This window comes from Ailuropoda melanoleuca, chromosome 4 (assembly GCF_002007445.2).
Source record: "Ailuropoda melanoleuca isolate Jingjing chromosome 4, ASM200744v2, whole genome shotgun sequence".
In the NCBI taxonomy this organism is placed as follows: Eukaryota; Metazoa; Chordata; class Mammalia; order Carnivora; family Ursidae; genus Ailuropoda; species Ailuropoda melanoleuca.
In genome coordinates this window covers 119310536-119324169 of record NC_048221.1, presented here as the reverse complement: position 1 = coordinate 119324169, position 13634 = coordinate 119310536, and the positions used below count along the sequence as shown (strand labels likewise).

The following is a 13634-nucleotide window of genomic DNA, read 5'->3' as shown; positions in this document are numbered from 1 at the left end:
CTTCTCTTCTCTTCTCTATATTTTCCCCACTAGGCAATCACAGCCTGTTTAGACTTTAAGTGTGATATATACATATCAACACAGCCTGCACTCCAGATTCATACATCTAGCTGCCCATTTGAACTCTCCACTTACAGGAAACCTAATAGGCATCGCAAACATTTAACAAGGTCAAAATACAACCCTAGCTTCTACATGAACACCTTAAAGTCTACTTCCCACCTCTACCCTGTCTGTCCCTTAGCAGTATAAAACCTATTCCATCTTTCCAGTTTCATAGGCCAAAACTCAAGAGTCATTCCTGACCCTTCTTCTACTTTACTGGGCCTACCTCTGAAATATATCCAGAGCACATTGCTTCACATCACCTCTACCACCAGCCCCCAAACAAAGCCACTATGTCATCTCTTTCTTGTACTATTATAATAAGCCTCCTAAACTCGACTTCCTGTTTCCACAAAACAGACCATCCATATAATAGCAAGAACAATTCTTTTCAAAACTAAGTCAAGTCGTGTCACTTTTCTGCTCAAAATTTCTCCTGACTTGCCATATCACTTAGAATAAAAACCAAAGTTTTTTAAGAGCCTACAAAGCCTCCTCATGATCTAGCTCTTGCTGCCTATCTCATCCACTACTGTTCCCCTTGTACACATCACTTCAGCTACACTGTCCTCCTTGCTTTTCCTCAAATACACTAAGCATATCCTGCTGCAAAGCCTTTGTACTTGCTGTTCCTCAACCTGAAAGCCCTTTGCCTGCATATCTGCATAACCTCTCTCTTGTATTATTTAGGCTCAAATGTTACCTTATCAGGGAGACTTCTTCTTACTATCCTATATAAACTAGCACCTCCCTACCCATACTGTCACTCTAAATTCTCTTATCAGCTTTGTTATTCTTAGCATCCATTAGCACCTGATACAGAATATATAGGCATGCCTCGTTTTATTGTGCTTTGCTGTATTGTGCTACAGATACTGCACTGTTGTTTGTTTTTTTTGTTTTGTTTTATGAATTGTGAAGGTTTGTGGCAACCTTGAATCAAACAAGTTCATCAGTGCCATTTTTCCAACAACATTTGATCACTTCATGTCTCTGTGTCACATTTTGGTAATTTCTGAAATATTCCAAACTTTATTATCATTAATAATAATTATTATTATTATTATATTTGTTATGGCTATCTGTGATCAGTGATTATAACTCACTGAATGGTTAACATTTTTTAGCAATAAGTATTTTCTAATTAAGGTATGTACACTCTTTTTCTTAGATGTAATGCTATTATACATTTAACAGAATACATTATAGTATAGACACAAATTTTACATACTGGGAAACAAATTCATTTGACTTATTTTATTGCCATATTCATTAATTGCAGTGGTCTAGAACCAAACACACAATACCTTTGATGTATGCCTTTATGTAATTATTTGTTTACTGTCTGTTTTCCCAAGTACTAAAATATAAGCATCATGAAAGTAGCAATTTTAGTTTCTTCAAAACGCAGCACTAAGGGGTAGTCCAAGATGGCAGCAGAGCAAGATCCTAAACTCACATCCCATGGAAACACCAAATCTACTGCTACATATCGAGCAATTCCCTCTGGAAAAGACCTGAAAACTATAGCTCCTTTGCAACAAATGGTCAAAGAGTCACATCAAGATGGGAAGGAGAGGCAAGATGCAGTCTCCTCAAAACCCCACCCTTGGCACGGGGACTCACAATCAGGAGGAATCTCACAAATCCAGAGTTTCTCCCTGAGGAGTGAAGGGTTTATGCCCCACATCACATACCCCAATCCTTGGGAACTGTAACAGAGAGATGAACCCCCAAAACATCTGACTTTGAACAACAGGGCTCACATCCTGGAGACCCAAAGGGCTGTAGGAAACTGAGATACTTTTCTTAAAGGGCTCACATGCAGACTCAGTCACCCTGGAAACCAGCACAAAAGCAGCAATTTGAAAAGTGCCCAGACTATATATGAAGGAGTTTCACCGGCTAATCTTAAAACAACTATCAAAGGGGCAGGGGCCTGTTGGAACTCTCGCCAGGGACGGAGGCACTGGCAGGGACTTTATGGTGCTCTCCCTCTGCCTTGATAGCACCAACAGGGCAACCCAGCCCTGTGCTCTCCTACGGCCTTGTGAAAGCTCTCCTGTGGCCTTGCTAAAGCTGGCAGGTGCATGCAGTCTATACAGGGGACACTCCTTGATCACCTGCTCTGGTGGCCAGGGGGGCTTGTGTTCCTGGGTCCAACAGGGCTGTAACAATTGAAGAGAGACAGTTCTTGGCAGACTACCACCTCCAGGGCACCACACAGCAGTCTGAAACACATCCGTAGTCTTTCTGTGAAACAGACCTATTTACTTGTTCCAGAGCTTCAGCCTGAGGGCCACATGTCACATCTGCCACACATCTGGAGGCTGTGGAGGTGCTTTCAGGGAAAGTAGGCCAGGGGACACCATCTTTACACTCTCCCTAAGCCTCACTACATTTTGCCAGTACCTCCCAGAAAGGAGTTTATACACTCATCTGAAGCCCTAATTTTTGCCACTGTAGCCCAGAGGACACCTTTAGATCACCTGGTCTGGAGGCCAACAGAGTTTACAACTACAATCCCACAGGACTATATATATCTGCATATTTCAAAATCCGCTGCCAGAAGGTCTGGCTTCCAATAAGCCTATAACTAGGGGTTGCCTGAGATCCGACCCCTTCAGAACACTGACAAGTCTTGGCACACGTTCAACAACTGGGACTTATCAAGAATAAATCAGGCTGCTTAGACAGTCACAAAGGTTTCAGAGACAACCAAGAGCTAGGGCAAGGTTGAAAGATAAGGTTCATCTCCTACAGGAGGCCACTCTTTAAAGACTCATACATAGCAACAAACACAGAAAGTCAACTAAACTGAGAAACAGGAATATGTCCCAAACAAAAGAACAAGATAAAACTTCCCCAAAATACCTTAATGAAATAAAAAGCAGGACTAAGAACACCTGGCATTTAGCTGGGTACGTATTTGCTGAATGACTAAATAAATAATAGCCTAAGTTATTATGCTAAAAGTTTATAAAGATTAACTCAATCATCAAAAAACTATATGGAGGTACTATTAATATTCCAATTTTACCAATGAGACAAAGGCATAAGAAATTAAGTAACTTGTATGTCACAAAACTTATAAGTGGTACAGTCAGCCTCCTATATCTATTAAATGAGATCAAGTTAGATCATACAAATGGACCACTTAACAAAATGTTTGACACATTAAATACCTAGTGCCAAACATTAATGTAGGCTCTTCGTGTGTATTTACATATTTAATTCTCATACTCTTCAATAAGTGGATGCTATTATTATTTTCACTATTTTTCATTCATCAGGGCACCAAACCTAACAACAGAAGTTACATAAAAGACACTGCTGTGAAAGAAATGGGACAAACTCCAAACTTCACTCTTCTTGGAAAACAGTTAACATGTGCTTTAAAAAATGTGTTTTGAAAGTCAGCACTGGAAACCAAATCAAAATGAAGTGAATTCCTATCACATACAGACACACTGTTAACTGTATTTGTTAGCTTGTAGTTCTAGAAAGCCTTCTAAGATTCAAAGCCAAAACAATCACAGATTTTTCATTATTTAAAAAAAAAAAAGAGATAGCTACACCTTCCCGAAATATCTGGTTGCTACTCCATATTGCATGGTATTATGTTTAACACAACTTTTTCATTATAAGGAAAAAGTTAGCTGAATTAAAGTATATCTTTTTATTATTTAAAACAGAACTTACTCATTTACATCAATCTGAAATCACCAAGTTTATGCATCGCAAATCACCCTCTGCTTTAAGTCAGTTTTATTACCAAAAAATAAATTTTAAAATTACTGCACCCGAGAAAACAGCCAATTCCTTATCCTTGAGTTAAAGTGAAAGCCAAAGGAATTATGAAAATAACTAAATATACTTTCTTCAGCTCAACATAGGATTTATTTTTCAATGTTTTAGTTCCATCTGTAGATACTCCTCTATATTAATAATTAACATATGAAACATTCTGAGTAAAGACTCCTAAAACTTACGGTGCAATAATGGCTCTAGCAGGTCTTTTTGTAGACTGTACTTGTGAGAGCCAACCTTCTAGCTGTGCATTCAGCTGCGGTCCTATAAAAAGAGAAAGAGGGAAATCAGAGTTAGCAGAGAAATGTACTATATATAACCATACATGACACAAAGTCCTTATTGAACCTATTTGGGACTAAAATAGCTTAATGGGCAGTGGGATCATTAGCTTGGATGTTAATGTTTGAAACTTAACCAACTACTAAGCAAGACATAGATAAGGCCATGTACTGATTAAACAAAATTTGCTTTTATCCATTTACTTATTTACAACCAGCTTCATTCCAGAACAACAATACAATCTACAATTTGAGGCACTGTTTAAACAGAATAAAACAAGAAACAGAAGACTCTTGGCATATGAAAAGGAAACACCTGAGTGATTGTTTACAGAGCACCAAAACTTGCCTTAATCACTAAAATCACACCCATGGACTGATCATTCCCATACCCAAAACCTTTCCTTCTCCCCACTCCAGCCCCTACTCTGGTAATCACATTGATAACCAGTGACTATGCTATGTCAAAAATCTCAGTTTCAAGCATCCCACTCTCCTCACTGCCTATCTTTCCAGTTCACTTCTAGAAATCTGTGGATTGCCAACAGATTCAGAGTTACTTCTCCCGCTATCCTTCCTCTCCTTTCTTCTTCCCCTCTTCCCCAGCCTGAGACCTGATCCATCACTATAATCATTTCCTTACCTACGCCCTCACTCTTGCTCCTCTCTCCTCCATCACAGTCAAATCACAGTTAAAACCAACTTTCCACTTAACACAGTACCTTCACTTGTACAGCTGAATGAGATGACAAAGAAACACAACTATATGAACTTTAAATTTATACCCATAAATTTCAGCAGACCCTTAACAAAGCCCAGTGAATTTGCTCTCCTGGCCTTAAGATAATTACTTCTCATTTTACCTTAAAGCCTCATCCCCCTCTCACCCCAGCAGATGATCATGCTTTTTCATTTTGTCAAGGAATATCAGAAGATGGCCAACCACCCTGGTATGCCCAGGACTCTCCCAGTTTTAGCACTGAAAGTCCTGCATCTTGGGAAATCTCTTAGTCACAGGCAAACCTGGACATTAGTTACCCTAAACTCAGAAGAGAACTACTTCCTCTTCCTACTATTTATTCTGTCTTCTCTCCTGTGTCAACACATTGACCTTACTCCTATCAAAAGTCAAACAAATTCCTTCTGCACTGGATCCCCTTGTTTTTCTTCTCAAGGACTTTTTTTTCTCAAGGACTCTGCTCCTGTAACTGTAACTGTAACTGTCCCAGTCTCCTGCACGAACTTTTACTAGATCGTTACCTTTAGCATGCAAATATGGAATATAAGCAGACTGATTACCCCCCAACTACCACCCATTTCTCTAGCCCTTTTTTCCTCTGGCTCTCTTTTTTTAAGCATTTAATCATAAAATATTTAAACGTTACAAAAGAATCTAGATAATAATAAAACAAACATCCAAGTACCCACTACCCAAATAAATTAAATTTTAATATTCTTTACTTAAGATCTCCCTTTATTAAGAAATAAAATATTATAGACACACTTGAAAACCTTGCTGATCCCATTATACATTTTCCTCCTCAGAGGGAAATCAAAATCACTTTCTGATTTTCGTGTTTATCATTGCATTATACTTTTACTAACATATATATCCATAAAAATATGCATTGTTCTACACAAGTATTGTTCTGCATGTTTTTAAATATTATATAACTATACTGTGCATGTTCCTCTGTAACTTGATTTAGTATTTGACATTATTCATAACAGGTACTCATGTTGATTTTGTAGCTCTAGTTCACTCACTTTCAATGCTGTATTATACTGCGTAAATATACCAAAATTTGTCTATTCATTCTCTTCACAGACACTTGGTTGTTTCTGTTGTTTCACTGTTAATATACAATTTTACAAGTCTCTTATAAACAAGTATTAAGAGTTTTTCTGGGGGCCGCCTGGCTGGCTCAGTCAGTTCAGCAACTAACTCTTGATTTCCACTCAGGTCATGATCTCAGGGTGTGGGATGGAGCCTCCATCAGGCTTCACGCTCAGCAGGGAGTCTGCTCAGGATTCTCTCCCTCTCCCTCCGCCCCTCCCTACCACACTCACTAGCTTCCCCCCCCTCAAATGAATAAATATATCTTCTTTTATTAAAAAAGTTTTTCTGGGATTAAACTACAAATAAAAGTGCTGGATCATAGAGTATGCACATCTTCAACTCTACCAGAACACTCCAAATTGCCCACTACAGTGCCTAGATCAATTTACCCATCAGTGTAAGGGCATAAAAAATGAGAAGTTTCATTCTTCTTGTTAAAAATAGGGGAAGAATGGAGCACCTGGCTGGCTCAGTCAGTGGAACATGAGACTGTGGATCTCAGGGTTGTAAGTCTGAGCCCCACTTTGGGCATAAAGCCTACTTAAAATAAAATAACTAAATAAATAAATAAATAAGGGAAGCGATACCCCCCACACTTTTCTTAGAGCACTTTCTCTAGAGAACTTGTAAATTCTTTCTCTATCCCTTTGAAATATATGTAAAACTTTTTAAAAGCTAAATAAGCTTCTAGGCACCCCAGCTGGCTCAGTCACTAGATCATGCACTCTTGATCTCGGGATCCTGAGTTCAAGCGCCATGTTGGGTGTGCAGCTTATTTTAAATAATAAATAAATAAGTAAGTAAGTAAGCAAGCTTCTAAGCAGCAACCCAGGACTCTTTGAAATGTAATTTGCACCAAAGGAGATAGCACCTTCTTTCTGCCAGTTTCTGTGGGAAGACAGGAACCTAACTAGCTGGCCACGTAGCTCCAAGTTGCAAAATTACCTCCTATCATAAGAATACAAGTTTATTTTAGCCATTTAACAAATACATATGGTCACCCCAATTACCAACTGATTTAGAATGAATTATGTGTGAGAAATGTTGCTTTCAAGTCCTCTGACTTGAGCACGACTTACAATTTATCTTGAGAACATGTATGTAATGGGCTGTATCTGGCCATGTAAAAGGGTGAGCTCTCTTTAGATCACTGAGATCTCTTAGCAGACTGCCTGTGATGTGCTTCACATTCTGGCTCAATGCTTATTTTCTTTCTCTTCTGCCTCTGAAGAGAGGTTTCTCTGAAATGGAGGTTTTCAGTTTAAATTATATTTCTCTGACATCGGCAATGTTTAAAAATTCCCATTTCCCCTCATCCTTACCAATATTGATACTGTCAGAATTTTTAACTTTTTGGCAATATGATAGGTATGAAATAATATTCCTTTATTTCCTCTCATTTGTTTTTCCCTGATATCCATTGAGATTAAATGTCAACTGACTTGGATATCCCTCTGTATATATGTAGGACTATACACAGAAACAAGTCAAGTTTATAATGAACAGCCCATCTATAAAATGCCAAAGTACAAAAAAGTTCTGATTTCAGCAAAAAATGTAGTTTATTTTAAAAACTTAAATTTAAGAACAATTCCAAAAAAATTATATTACATAACCTCATTAGTAACTCAAGGAAAAATAGTTCATATTTTCAATGTAAATTTTTAGTTGCCAAATAAACTTCATATTGACTTAATATAAGTATTGCTCTAAATATTTCCACATACAGGAAGTTTACAAAACAGAAACTGAATAATGGGTAAAAGCAAAGAACATATTATCTCCCAATTCAGCCACTCTACTGCCACCAAATTCACTGATTTTTAAGCACTAAATCAAGGTCTTTTAGCAGTCCTTCTATTACAAGGACCAACTTCCTCAGAAGGATCCTAAGGTAAAAGGTAAACTGCAACTTTGAGTAAGACAACTGATCATATCTACTTATTATGGTTGCTTAACTGTTGATCTATAAAGTATCAAGTAAAAAAATGAATTTGAGTTCTTCCAGAGAGGCTGATACTTGGCAATACGGTATCTTTAACACATAAAGATGATGAACAAAATATGCTTTGTGTTTCAAATACAAAGGACTTGAAGGCACACTGATGAGCGGAAAAATCAGAAGTATTGTTAAATCCTAGCAAAACTAATGGCTGTGTGATCTTGTCCTGAGAGGGATTTTACTTCTTTGGAAAAGATACTAAAAGTAGGTTCCCAAAGGATCAATGCTCAGGTATTTCCTTAGGAAACAAACAATAAATAATGGGCTGTATTTACTGTAATGCAACTTGAGAACACTTCTGTTTCTAACCTACTTGAGCTAAACAATTTCACAAGGAAGTTTATTCTCATGGTGACAAAACCATAGAGATAGTAAACATACACACCCCTCCTCAGCTCTTCTTTTCCTATGCAACTTGTTAACAGAACCATTCTAAGATATGTAATGAAGTAAGCCAAAATGGTTTTCTACACTTTTCTGTTGGGCCTGCTGTTCCTATTCTTCTTTGCAAACAAAAAATTTTAGTGGCCTGCTCATGCTGAACAACAGTCATGTGTTCTATAAGCTCTTCTCTTCTTCTATTAAATAAATTAGCACATCATGGTCTTAACTATGACCAATAATGTTTTAACATCACAAATAACATTTGCCTTCATTTATTAATTGAATAAATATTCATGGAACACCTACTTATGTGCTAAGAAGTGGAATGGATGCTATAGTTACAGCACTAAACAAGACAGACACAATGCCTGCCTTCATGGAGCTTCTAACTGTCAGTGTCTCAAATATAAAGAATGCCTGAAAGATACAAATCTCAGACAAGCTAAGAAAGAGACATTTTTGGTGAGAAGAGCCTTCCAGTGTTGCTCAAAGTATCCCTCATATATAAAGAATGACCAACAGCTATAATTTTTTTTTACCATTCTTTTTAAGTGGTACCTATTAACACAGTAAACTTAATTCCATGGGATTTGTTAAGGCAAAGTAACAAGAGACAAAGCAGAAGCAAAAAATACAAATTAAAACAAAAGCACGCCGTCAGCACCTAGTATTTTGTTGGCAATCATTCCGTGAAACCTGTTCAAACTAAAAAAATTAACCTGTAGTCAAAAATATTAAGATAGGGGCACCTGGCTGGCTCAGTCACAGTTAAGTATCTGCCTTCAGCTCACGTCATGATCCCAGAGTCCTGGGATTGAGCCCCCTGTTGGGCTCTCTGCTCAGCAAGCAGTCTGCTTCGCCCTCTCCCTCTGCCTGCCGCTCCTCCTGCTTGTGCTCTAATTAATAAATAAAATCTTTAATTTTATTTATTTATATAAATAAATAAAATATTTAATAAATATATATATTTATATAATAAATAAAATTTATTTAAATGAAATTTATTTATTATATAAATAAATAATAAATAAATAAAATAATTTATGCTAGACTTTTTATAACAGTGGCTGCTGGATCTCTGAATTTTACAGGCCAATAAAATTTCCAAAAAAATGGGGGGAACCAAAATGGGGTGCCACTTTTTTATTTTACTAAGAAAGGACACTTAAAACATACCAACGATTTATCTATTATCACCATGACTTCATAAAATAAATAACACCAAAAAGTAAGATGAGTACAATTTTAAGATAATCTCAGTCCTTTAAACTGAATGAATTAACTACATTTCATTGACTCCAAGATACCAGCAGTATCAATGTGCACCATTATTTTATGTACTAAGAAAGACAAAAACCTCTGAATTAAACTAGGACATATGGCTACTTATCACTTTGAATTTTTTATTTTTTATTTGTTGGAAAAGCTCTTTTAAACTTATTTAGACATTAATTATGATACTCATGTTTATATTTTAAGAAGCAAAATAAATTCAAAGTATTCTTGGTACTAAGGAGGGCACGTGTGGTGATGAGCACTGGGTGTTATATGCAACTAATGAATTGCTGAACACTACATCAAAAACTAATGATGTACTATACACTGGCTAATTGAACATAATAATAAAAAAAGAGATTCTGAAAAATGTCTTCAAATTCACAATCTGATATCTAAATTGCTTTTTAACTCACAGTCATTGGTACTCTTTCTTTTTCCATAAAATCATCCTCTGTACCATTTGGAGAATTAGTGATGCAATATTTCTTTTAAAAGTGTTCCTCTAGGGGCACCTGGGTGGCTCAGTCGGTTGAGCATCTGCCTTTGGCTCAGGTCATGATCTCAGGGTCCTGGGATCAAGCCCCACATCAGGCTCCCTGCTCAGTGGGGAGTCTGCTTGCCCCTCTCTCTCTGACCCTCCCCACTGCTTGTGCATGCTCTCTCTCTCAAAAAAATAAAATCTTTATAAGTAAGTAAATAAATAAATAAAAGTGTTCTATTGCCTCTAGGACTCTCATCCAAGCAACTGACTATACAAGTTCCCATGCCATATATTTCTTGATCTTACAAAAAGGGTCACCAGAAGACGTAACTAACCACAGGCTCCAGAAGACAACTCAGGAATGGTAATCTCTTCCATAAACGGTCCTTAAACAGTATATTAAGTAACATCAATGGGTTGCAGTTGTCTAGTCATACAAGCAGGGTTAATTCTTGAGTTCACATATATGTTGACAGTGGCAACTATTTCACAACCAACAATGATGTTTAGGTGCCACTGATTACAAAATATCTCAATTTCAGAAATGTTAAAATGTGGGAAAATATACACCTTAAAATTGATGAAATACAGTAGGCACTATAAACTACACTTACTACAATGTTCTGATATTCATTTCAATGAAGAACAGCAAAAAATTCGTCAAAAACCAGCATTTGAGACCACTGCTTCTCACTACATTGATAAGTGTTTCTGAGAAGCCTTATCAACTATAATAACCTCATTTAATTTTAAAAGTAATATTTCGGCAGTTCTCCCCAAATTCTTTCTCCCTTTATTGATGCTGTACTGTGATCACATACCTAAAATTAATTGCTGTGCTACTTATAAAACTTAATATCTTATTTTTAGATACATCTCAAGGGATACTATTTGCTTTTATGTATCTGTGATAGGACTCCTCATACAGAAAATAACATGCTCTTAGAACCACAAGAATTGTCACACTGAATCTAACCCAAAACTATCCAGAGCATTACTGTATCAACCCTCCCCAAAAAACCTTTGCTGTGAAGAACACTGATTGTTCTCCTTGACAAAAACCTCAAAGGTAGGCCAAATCCAAGTATCTTGGATTCCTTATTACCCACCAATTTATTTAAACATTTTAAGAATTTATTTACAATTTTTTGGTTAAACTCTGTAGTTCAGAATACCATTGCATAGGGGCAATTAATCGTCTTATGAATAACTTTTAGTTTATACCAACCAATTCTTACAATTGTCCCACGGGAAATCACTTAACCACTCTTCTGCCCACTCATATACAGTTTCTCAAAATTTTCACAAAGTTAATACCAATTTCACTGGCATTTCATACCTAAAAGGGTTGCAAATTTGGAGGATCACACTGTATTTCTCCCTTCAGGTCACTTACAAAACTGTAGTCTGGTCTAAACAGGTTTAGCAGTGATCCCACTGATAGTCCATTAATTTGGATTCTCTATTCCTACTCCTATTCTCTGTTTATAAGCAAATTCCCTATCCCTATTAAATGATATGACTAAATCCCTTGATAGTGCCTGGCTGTAGTAGCTTATGTAAACTCATTTTTTAGGATCAAAATATTGATTTTTGTTTGCTATTTTTTGTTATAAAAATATGTTCAATATAGAAAATTGGGGAAATGTATATTATGGGGGAAAACCAATAATCCCAAAATTATAAAAATCTGAAAATTTAATTTTCCAAATTTCCTTATAAGTCTTAAAATGATCTATAATTCTGTAACCTGCTTTTATTTACATGTTAACATTATAGCATAAGCATCTCCCTATATTATGAACCTTTTAAAGGCATTTTATGGCTAAACAGTATTTCCTTGTGTGAATGGATCACCTCTTCTTTAAGTATCTCTCCAACATAAGATGCTTAGATAGTTTCCAATTTTTTGTACTATTATAAAAAATTCTATAGTACGTGTATCTATTTCATATTTAAATTTTTTTACTTTTGAGATTCTCAGAAATGGAATTACTATGTAAATCAGTATGAGCTGTTTTAAGATTTTAATACATAGATTCAAAATGCTATCCAAAATTGCATCCATTCATAATTATGCACCATGTATGACAATGCCTGTTTCACCATAACCTCACCACTCTCATCAAAATAATATTTTGAAAGAGAAAGTAATTTAGCCCATTATCCCACTTGATAAAAATTAAAATCTAATGACCTTATATCTGGCATTTGAAAAATCAAATATTTCTTCAACCAAAGCAATTTAACTTCTAACAAAAATGTATTTTTGGCTTCTGAGATATGTATTTTCTACTTGGACCATGGAATAGCAACATGATTCTTGCCAGCCACAAGTTTCCCATTACCAACGTTTAGCAAACAACTACTATCTACAGGTCTTTACAGAAGACAAGTCAAATTCAAAATCAAGCCTATTCTGCTGCATCATGCTGCTGTTTTAAATTACAATCCTGAAGATTTTGATATGCTCTTACCATTAAATTTTTTAACTAATGGGGCTCCTCCAACAACAGTCAAGAGGTCAGAATCATCTGATGTGTTTATTTAAGGAACAGATCTCTAGTTCTTACCTGTCATCAATCTCTGGAGATGGTGACCATTTTTTAAGCAAGCCTTTTTAACAAGCTGTCCAGGTGACTCTGATACTAGTATTAAAATGTGAACATGGATGGAACTAGAGGGTATTATGCTAAGCGAAATAAGTCAATCAGAGAAAGACAATTATCATATGATCTCCCTGATACGTGGAATTTAAGAAACAGGCAGAGGATCATAGAGGAAGAGAGGAAAAAATGAAACCAGATGAAACCAGAGAGGGAGACAAACCATAAGAGACTCAGGAAACAAACTGAGGGTTGCTGGAGGGGAGGGGGTGGGGGGATAGAGTAACTGGGTGATGGACATTGGGGAGCGTATGTGTTGTAATGAGCACTGGGTATTATTATATAAGACCGATGAATCACAGACCTGTACCCCTGAAACAAATAATACATTATATGTTAATTTTTAAAAAATGGGAAAAAAAAAACTTGAGGTCCACAGCCATAAAGGAGTTTATTTGTCCATGCTACATGAATGAATGTAGCTAACAGGCTCTTGGAAGGTTTATAATTGATATTTTTCATTACCATAAAAAAAATTATATGAACTACAAATTAGCAATATATAAATGCATGAACTTTTATCTCCAAACTACTTTGAAGCCATAAGTGACTCCCACTGCTTAAAATTTACACATTTATTTTTAATGGTGTTTGTAGCCTCCCATTAGGATCAATGCCTCTCCAGCTTTTCCCCTCAAACAACCTTGACAACAAAGAAAACTCAGATTCTTAGAAAGTAGGTGATACACAAATTCAAATTCTCTTTTAAATCTCTGTTTTAGGGGCGCCTGGGTGGCACAGCGGTTGAGCGTCTGCCTTCGGCTCAGGGCGTGATCCCGGCGTTACG

At 36.4% G+C, this 13634-nt stretch overlaps 1 protein-coding gene across 1 annotated transcript in view; it reads right to left on the bottom strand.

The window, feature by feature from the left end:
• The window catches only part of MEMO1 (mediator of cell motility 1), a 111630-nt gene that overhangs the window by 56918 nt on the left and 41078 nt on the right, over positions 1-13634 (bottom strand). The window contains exon 2 of the mRNA XM_011237112.3: positions 4098-4179. The gene's annotated coding sequence lies outside the window, so the exon portion shown is untranslated. The remainder of the gene's footprint in view (positions 1-4097; positions 4180-13634) is intronic.